Here is a 10,899-nt window from a genome sequence, read left to right as displayed (position 1 = left end):
GACAAAACGAAAAGTGACATTTATTAAAGTCAAACTTAAAAGACAAGTGTTTAGTGCAGCGATTGAGTGATTCGCGGAACAGCGGTCTTCGCGAGCGGAATCGCGAGCGATGCAGCGATATAAAAGCGTTTTTCGAATTCGTAAGCGGTCGTATAATGCGGTTAATCAGCGGTTTTATCTAAGAGATTGCGGAAAGTCCAAGAGAGTAAGCGATCGTATAATGCGGTTTACTATGCGGTTTAACTAAGCGGTTTAACAAAGCGGTTTGACGAAAAGTGCGAGACTTCGACTTGCTCGCGTGCGGTGCCCGTTATAAGGCGAGCGGAATTTTGGGCCCGTAGCGACGTGGCCCAATAATTTTTGTGCTTTAGCGGTGACCTCATGGCGCCGCGCGTAATTGGCCGCCGATGAGGTCTAAGGTAGACAATTCTTTAATTGTCATGCGCGCAACCTTTTTCTGTCAGCTGATTGGCAATCAGCTGATCGTGACGTATGGGCGCGCATGCCCATACGCCTCTCTTATTTTGTCGACGGTTGATGTTGTTGTTGTCAATGTTTATAATCAGCGTTTCTCGGTCGAAGAAAAAATGCGAGATAACGGGAACGGTCGCGTTTTTGTGAAGGGTCGAAAGCTCGAGAAGATTCTTGACGCCCGTTAAATTTGAATCCTCGAGTTATAGAATATAATTTGAAATATTTGCGAAATTGAATTCCAGATGATTTTTATGATTTTCGAACACTAATATTCAAGCGATACTGCTACTATTTTCGAAGACTTAAGGGAAAACATACACCCAGATGGGTCAGAAAAAACGATTTTTCAATTTCTGCATTTTCTTATACAGGGTTTACCAAAAGTGTGGAAACCCCTTAATATTTCGAGAAATACGCATTTTTAAAAAAAATGTTTCATACAAAAGTTATAGGATTTTATGTGGCGCAATACACAGCAACATTATTATGACCTCAAATGTTTCAAAAAAAATATGTAATTGTTAATTGCAAATTACATATTTTTTCTTAAAAACAACTATATTTTTTCTTTACACCAGTTGATTCCTCTCATTATTTTGTATATAAAAGTATTGAGGTAAGATAATCGAAAAATGAATATTTTACTAGATATTTTATGGTTTATGTAAAATTAAGAAATGATTTCAAGCCTCATAACTCGGAAAGTACTTAATGAAAACTAACTTAATTCTAGTGGTTTGGAAAGCTCTCGAGATGAGCTACAAGAATATGCAAAAGCATATAGGGTGTCCCGTTTAAAAAGTTGGAGGTGACCTTCACATAACCTTGACAACGCTATTCGAGGTCATAATAATGTTGCTGTGTAATGCGCCACATAAAACCCTATAACTTTTGTATGAAACATTTTTTTTTAAAATGCGTATTTTTCTAAATATTAAGGGGTTTCCACACTTTTGGTAAACCCTGTATAATAGTACTCCAAGGAAAACCTTACAAAGGTAAAAAAAATACGCCAAGTACATAAAAAATATTCTACCTTATATGCAACAAAACGTTTAATGAAAAAATATCCCTAAAAATAATTTATAAAAATTTTCCCTCAAAAAATATATATAATTTTCCTAAAAAAAAATCAAAACTAAATATGAAATCAATAATTAATTAGCCAAGTACATTGAAGCAATTGATAATTTAAAATATTTGTCACAAATTCAATCTTGCATTTATGTATTATAGATTCTGGACAAAATGAAAATGATTTTCAAAATAATTTCCATACTTTGTATGATATATAAAAATACATTATTATGTGTGATCCAAATAAATATTTGTACAATATATGAAATAGCATTAATATATTGCGGGTTTTATATTGCAGATTACAAACTCATAAAGCTATTTAATACTTACCCCATACAGCACAGAACATTGCAGTAATATTGCGGCAATATTGCAATGTTGCTGCAATGTTACAACAATATTAATAATATTATTAATATTGGCGTGCTCGGGTCACATTATAATACACATATTTACAAATTTACAAATATACATAATTTTACAAAGTTTGCGAATTATATACATGTAATTAATTTCAATTATAGAAATATGTGAATTATACAACCCGAGCACGCTAAGTTTTTCTAAGTTGTTTTGGTCTTAATTTTTTTAGTTCCGAATTTACTTGGCAAAGCTTGATTAATTTCAAAATTAAATATTTCCTAATAATAAAAAAATAAAAATGTGTAAATTATAATACGACTCGGGTCAAATTTTTGTAATTTTATTAATTTCTTAAATCCTTTAGTTCCAGGTCTACTTAATAAAACTTATGATCTTAAAACAAGTCGATTAGTTTTTCTCTTTTAAATTTAAAATTGGCGATTAATGCAATCGATGTTATTGCAATAACATACAGCACCGAATATTGCAGCAATATTATTAATATTGTTGTAACATTGCAGCAACATTGCAATATTGCCGCAATATTACTGCAATGTTCTGTGCTGTATGGGGTAAGTATTAAATAGCTTTATGAGTTTGTAATCTGCAATATAAAACCCGCAATATATTAATGCTATTTCATATATTGTACAAATATTTATTTGGATCACACATAATAATGTATTTTTATATATCATACAAAGTATGGAATTTATTTTGAAAATCATTTTCATTTTGTCCAGAATCTATAATACATAAATGCAAGATTGAATTTGTGACAAATATTTTAAATTATCAATTGCTTCAATGTACTTGGCTAATTAATTATTGATTTCATATTTAATTTTGATTTTTTTTTTAGGAAAATTATATATATTTTTTGAAGGAAAATTTTTATAAATTATTTTTAGGGATATTTTTTCATTAAACGTTTTGTTGCATATAAGGTAGAATATTTTTTATGTACTTGGCGTATTTTTTTTACCTTTGTAAGGTTTTTTTTGGAGGGATTTCACACCTTTTTGTTAAAATTTATTTATATCTTTTCTGCAATTTATAAATTATTTTTAGGGATATTTTTTCATTAAACATTTTGTTGCATACAAGGTAGAATATTTTTTATGTACTTGGCGTATTTTTTTTACCTTTGTAAGGTTTTTTTGGAGGGATACCAATTATCTGCAGCTCATTATCATTGGGGCAATTCACGGGGCAGATATCAAAGAGGACCATTAAAAGAAAGAAATTACGATAGAAAATAGTTAATATTTATACATTTGTTTATTTTTTATGTTTGATATTTCTTATTTCTTTATTTTTTCTTAGTTTTTTATATTTTTTTATATCATATTTTATATGAGAGTTTATTTTTTTCGTTATTTTGTTTTTTTTATTTTCCGTTATTTTTGTTATTATATAATTGAAACATGTGAGTTACGTATATGAGAGAGAGAGAGAGAGAAATTCACATATTTGACTGCGCAACCATAATTATAGTTACATAGACATTTATTACATTTGCCTGCGTAGATAAATATAGTTACGCAGAAATATTTCCTACATGTATAATGATAATTATATATATATGTGTGTGTGTGTGTGTGTGTGTACACACACATACACACGCACATATATAGTGTGTGTAGAAATTTACATATTTGACTGCGCAACCATAAGTAATATAGTTACATAGACATTTATTACATTTGCCTGCGTAGACACAAATATAATTACACAGAAATATTCCCTACATGTATAATTATATATATATATAAATTATATATATAATTATACATGTTCCCTACATGTATAATTATATATATAATTATACATGTAGGGAATATTTCTGCGTAACTATATTTGTGTCTACGCAGGCAAATGTAATAAATATCTATGTAACTATAATTATGGTTGTGCAGTCAAACATGTAAATTTCTACACACACACTATATATGTGTGTGTGTATGTGTGTGTATATATATACACACATACACGTATATATATAATTATCATTATACATGTAGGGAATATATCTGCGTAACTATATTTGTCTACGCAGGCAAATGTAATAAATGTCTATGTAACTATAATTATGGTCGCGCGGTCAAATATGTAAATTTCTATACACACACACACACACACACACATATATATATAATTATAAATTACATAATTATATTCCACAAAATGATAACTGTCTATTCTCTTTATTAAGATTAATATATAATATGTCAAAATATATTATGTCTAAATAATGAAAAAAATTTTACAATATTTTTATCTTTTGATGAATTTTTCACAATCCACTTAATTGTTGTTAAGTGTCTCACACACACAAGTCTGTGTTTTTATTATATAATAAATGTACTTGGCGTCGCGACGCTACCGCGCCGCTTGATAATAACCTTTTCTTCCTTGTTCCGCACTATAGTTTTATTTATTTACTTATTTATTTATTATTATTATTTTTATTTTTATCATTTTTATTTATTTATTATTAATCTGTGTTTAATAACCTGATTGCTTAACGTGTCACTTCTCTTCCTTGTTACACTATTCCGCACTATACTTTAAAAATTTATCTTTCATACGTCCGTACACACATATATATACATATCACACGTATGTATGCACATGCACACATATGATTTTGTCTCTTAAAGCATTGTACATATCAATGCACAATCGTATACGCAGCGGTATGAACGCCGCTTGAGGGCCAAACTCGCTTTGCTTGTGTGCGTGCGAGCATACGTACGTGAGACTGAAGAAAATCCGGGAGAACGTAAAATGTCACAATTTTGACATGCGATCATCATTTCTCGGGATTGATTGCACCGATTTTATTCAAACTGATCGCAATCGAAAGCTTGTATCCACATTATATCATAAAAGTGCCGTTAGATTTTTTCTTAAGGTCTTAGTTTCTGAAATATCTTAATCGAAAGTTTATATAATGTGAAATTCCGGATAAGCTACTTGGTAGCGCCGCAGTGACTCTCAATGCTCGGATCCTGTTTTTTATGTACTTGGCGTCACGACGCTACCGCGTCGCTTGATAATATCTTAAGAATATTTCCTTAAAGTTTCAAGTCGAAATTAAAAAAAATAAAAAAGATAGCGTTTTGAACAGGTACGCGCTCGACTTCACGATTGGCGGGTGAATGTTTACCTGGCAAGCGCCATAGTATCTGCACTCATTTTCTTTTTGCTAAATGTTAAAAAAACGCTAGTAATGCGTTAGTGCTAGAAAAGATAAATATTGGATACAGGATATTAAACTTTATTTCACGGCAATATCTGAGTGTGTAAAAAGTAAACATTGTGATGATGATATAACATTCAAAGCAAAAAGTACACGCGGATTCGGATTTAAAATTTAAAACCACTATTGTAAATTAATTCATGCAAGCAATGCGCATCAATATGCTTCAGCAGATAATTCGCGAATAATAAGAGTGGAACGTACCGTTCAAGACATAACGAAGGAGGCAAGATTACTCGTAGAGAAGCCAAACTTGAATTGATACAGGCTGCCACATGTCTGCAGCGGACTCACTATATGGCTCTAAAGTAAATGATTCCATGTAACTCAAAAAAATCACTGATATATTGTTTAAAAGTATACTTACAACTTTAAATGCGTTTTTCTCGAAACTGTGTTTTCAAAAACGATAATCAAATATCTCGAGAACCACTGGATGAATCGCATTCTAATTTTTTGCTACTTATCTAGCATAAAATTATGCGGTGTTTGTCGTAGCCGTTTTTTATGTCTTTTATTATTTTTTTCTCATTGCCAATAAGCGATCCATTTTTTAGGCGAAAATTCGCACCTTCAGATTCAGGTGAACGCTATTTTTTAAATATTGGAAATTTTTTAAGTAGGCTACGACAAAGATTAGATTTATAATCTATTTTAAGAATCAATTGATTTTTTTGTTTTAGATGAACCTTGTACATGGCACAATGATTACCGCAAAGTGATTAACACATGGGAACACGTCTGGCGCCAACGATAATATCTGCTATATATTTTTTATATTTTTTAATAAAAATGTAACGCTGCATTAAGAAAAAAATATATATATATACAGGGTGTCCCGAAACTAACGCTTGATATTTTAAAGGCAGATTCTCTGGCCAATTTAAAAACGATTTTTCCTCAGCGAAAATGTTGCGGCACTAATAGTTTTCGAGTTATAAACGATTGAAAATAAAGGGTTTTTCGCAAACTAAGGCTTATGGGAATAAAATATTAATAAAGTCACATTCTTTAGTTAATTTTAGGTAGAGATTACTTTAATAGAATTTTAATTTAAGGCTTAGTTAGAAAGATACATGATGACAAAAATTGGGAATATGCAAAAGATAATGATCTCCCTCGACATTTTCGCTGAGGAAAATTCGTTTTTAAATTGGCCAGAGAATCTGCCTTTAAAATATCAAGCGTTAGTTTCGGGACACCCTGTATATACATATAATATATTAGTAAAACTCATGTGTCTTAATAATCCTAATACTTTCCACGAAAAAAATTCGTGAAAATAGAGTCATTTTCAGTACGTATTCTGGGTGTATGTCTCTCCCCTTAATTACTTGACATGAATTAAATCTTACCATTATATATTTTTCACAAACGCTATTACATTTTCCAAGTCATTGCACTGCATTGAAACACAATGAAAAACAAAAATAAAAAAGAGATTGCGATTGGAATAATCGTATCGCATATAAGAGAGCTCATTATTAATCACATATAGGCGTTAATGTTTAAAATTTGGGTGGCATAAATGCCGATATAGATGTCAAATCAAATTTACGAATGGTAAATAGAATTCTATGTTTTCACGTTTTCTGCACGAACATAGCTGCGCAATTACTCATATCTTTAAACAGAAATGTGAGAAAACATTTGAATTTGTCAATAAATTTCATTATATAAATTACGAAATCTCGCCAAAAATGTAAGATTGTAAGCTATTGGAATAAATTTTTACTGTATGGAGCATTTTCGTTTTTTGTTCCCTTTCAGGCACTTTCAGGAATATGATATTAATAATAAGGCTAAATTTACTAAAGCAAATAATAAGAAAATTATATTTAATGCCTAAAATTCGAGATTTAATTTATAAAAACATTAAATTTTGTCATTTCGCTTCAAATAATAAATGTAACAGTTTCCTATCTATCCTCTCAATTTTAAATAATTTGTTTAATATTTAGAATCTCTTATTGGAAAAGCAGTAGATTAATTGTTACGGACATGCAGTAACAATGAAATTCTCATTTCGGTATAAAGAAAATTAGAAGTCATATGCTTAATTGCTTTTAAATTATTTAAAAGTTGTCAATCAATGATGAACGAAATAAATTGAGATAAAAAATAATAGCAAATAAAATAATAATGACATATAAAATATGAAATTTTTATATGATTTTTTAACATATTTCATAATATAAGAAAACAAAAATGTTAAAATAACTATTAAAAATAAAACACGTTTATACCAAATATATTTTATTTGGCAGGCAGTAAGGTAAATGTTAATATTTATAACGGATAAAGAGAGAGAGAGAAAAGGATAATCTATTAACTGTTTATGAAATAGTTTTTTATTAAATGTTTCTTATTTAATGCTTATCTCGATAATTTATATACGACTATCTTACATACACTCGGCAATAAAAATACTTTAATACACGCAATAAATGGACTATTAGCCATTTATCCCGTCTAGTTTCAAATAATCTATTTAATATTCTGAATTCCAATAAGGGATCCAGATCATTAAACAAATTTCTTTAAATCAAGTCAGTTCATCAAAAATTAAATAAAAGAAAACAGATATACTTTAGATCTTATGTTAGTCCTTTATCAATCCTTTGAAGACTTTATTTTTACCCATTTTATGATGAAAATTTAAATACGAGTTAGTTAAATTTGTCGTCGCGTCGCGGCAAGCGAAGAAACACATGTAATACACTATTATACATTTTTGTTATTTGAAAATGTTGTTGCACATTACTGAAATAATATTGTTAAATAATGTCTTTGCAATATTTCTGTTACATTATAAGGCAATGAGTAATGCTGTAACATTGCAGCAATGTTGTTGCAAGCTTCTGTGTTGTATGAGATATATATAATATTTTTGGATAAGTAAATTTAAATATATTTAAGAATGCTCATTTATTATTTTTTTTATCACGGCTTTATAGTAAGATATACACCTCCTTTGGGCGTAAGTGTAAGGCTATTCGGATCGTAAGTTAACGGGACCATAGTTCGGGGATCAAGTTTGAATTTGAATTTCGACAGAAGACTTACAAGTCCAACCTTGGTTTGCATATAAGCAAATCTTGAACCTAAAAATTAATAGTAATAATGACGTGTAATAAATACTCCATACAGCACAGAACATTGCAGCAATATTGCGACAATATTCCAATGTTGTTGCATTATTACAACAATATTAATAATATTGCTGCAATATTCTGTGTAGTATGATACTAATAAGATATATTGATAAGATAATGGTAGATAATTCACATTTGTTATAGTCATTGCATAATAAGATATTACACAGATATTACATAGTAAAATAATTGATAATTTATATATAATTAAATATAATTTTTTTTAGAATTATTTAAAAAATATTTAAAGTTAATAACATCTCTAAATGAAATATAATCAAAATATAATTATAATATCTTAATAAATCATAATCATAAATCATAATCATAAATAATCATATACAATTTATTCAATAACATATACTATTAATAATCAATGAAGCTCTAAGTATTACAATATAAATAACATAAAATAATTTTTTAAGTAGGCTACGACAAAGATTAGATTATAATCTATTTTAAGAATCAATTAATTTTTTTGTTTTAGATGAACCTTGTACATGGCACAATGATTACCGCAAAGTGTAACACATGGGAACACATCTGGCGCCAACGATAATATCTGCTATATATTTTTTATATTTTTTAATAAAAATGTAACGCTGTATTAAGAAAAAAAAAATATATATACATATTTTAAATTTTACATTGGGCCCATCAAAAATCTAGCTTTTCCTGTTTTAAACTATATGATTTAAATACGAGGCACGCCAAGTTTTCATATCTTACTTCGACCTGAAGGTCATTTATGCGATTTAGAATTTGTGTAAAACTTTTTGAAATTATATACATCATATAAAAAATGGAATTTTTAGGAATTAAAGTAATCTTAACTCATTTAGTATCGATTACGAATTAATATCACATAATTTATTGTACATGGCTAATAGTATTGATCTCATATCGATTTTTAAATATTTTATTTTTATCTCTTTTAGAATTTTTGATTTTTTTTATGTACTTGGCGTATTTTTTTACCTATATAAGGTTTTTTTCAGGGGATCTCACTGCTTTTTGTAAAAAATATTATTTCTACAGAAAATATATGTTAGATTTTTTAAAGATATCTTTTTATATACTTGACGTATTTTATTTTACCGTTATAAGGTTGTTATTAGAGGGATATCACCATCTTTTTTTGTAAAAATTTATATTATTTCTGCAAAAAATATATACGCATTTTTAAAAATCTTTACTAAGGGTAAGTCGCGTATTTTTACAAGGTTTTCTAGATATTAAAGTTCACTCCCAAGGGATGGTTTTTGAATATTGTTATAATACGATAAATTATTCTCTTCAGAAGTCTTATCTACGGCACAGTTTTTATATTTTTGTGATACCGTTTTCGAGATAGATTAGATTTTACCCCCAAGAGGTTTTTGAAAATTGTTATGCGATAAATTAATCTCTCACACGTATACACACACATATACACATATCACACGTATGCAAACACATGTACATAAATGGTTTTGTTTCTTAAAGCATTTTTGCACACTAAAGCGAATAATCATATATGCGTGATATTAACGCAGCTTGAAGGACAAAATCGCTTTGAATGTGTGCGTGCGAAGATACGTTCATGAGTCTGAACCTTGCGATGGAAAATGAAAAAAATATGAGAAAAATGCCGTTAAATTTTTAATTACGGCTTTACTTTCTGAAATATTTCAATCGAAAGTTTAGTTGACGTCAATTTGATGTAAAATTCCGGATAAGCTACTTGGTAGCGCCGCGTCGAGAACAGTGTCTCTCAATGCTCGGATCCAATTTTTATCAGTTTTTTTATGTACTTGGCGTCGCGATGCTTGATAATAGATATTTATATTTTCTAAATAATAAATAAAATAAATTGAATAATTTGGAGAATGTAGTTTTATAAACATAGAATATAAACACTCTAAAATCTTTGTAATATAAAAATTAAAATTATTATTTATTCAGTCACGACAAATTCTGACATAAATACTCTAATAAATATATATTAATATATATTAATAAGAATATATATATATATATATATATATATATATATATATATATATATGCAAATTGTCAGAATTGTTCAATTATTATACATACGTACATACATATATACATACATCCGCGCGCGCGCGTACGTGTGTGTGTGTGTGTGTGTGTGTACAGGGTGTAACTGAAAAAGCGCCCACGGAGCAAATAGCGTTATTCCTGATTAAAAATCGAGTCGAAAAGTCCCGAACTATTTTTTTCTATAATGCTTAATAAAGCTGTAATTATTGAGTAAATAAGCACCGACCTTTAGACAGGCGCACGTCAGTGAGCCGCGCGCCTGGTAGTGTGCGTGAGCGCTCCGCCGTTTCAGCGCTATGTTATGCCGCTATCGTGCAATATTCTTATGCGTCGTAATAATGTGAAAAACTTTAATTTGCATTAAAAATCATATTTCTTCTGTCAAAAGCGTTTCCTTAAAGAAAATTTCGACAATGAGGCTAAAGGTCGGTGCTTATTGGCGTAACTTTACTCAATAATTACCGCTTTATTAAGCATTATAGAAAAAAATGGTTCAGGACTTTTCAATTC

This window comes from Camponotus vicinus, unplaced genomic scaffold, assembly GCF_025532165.1.
Source record: "Camponotus vicinus isolate PSW18456_S1 unplaced genomic scaffold, iyCamVici1.0 SCAF_7, whole genome shotgun sequence".
Classification (NCBI taxonomy): domain Eukaryota; kingdom Metazoa; phylum Arthropoda; class Insecta; order Hymenoptera; family Formicidae; genus Camponotus; species Camponotus vicinus.
This window is presented reverse-complemented; position numbering follows the sequence as displayed.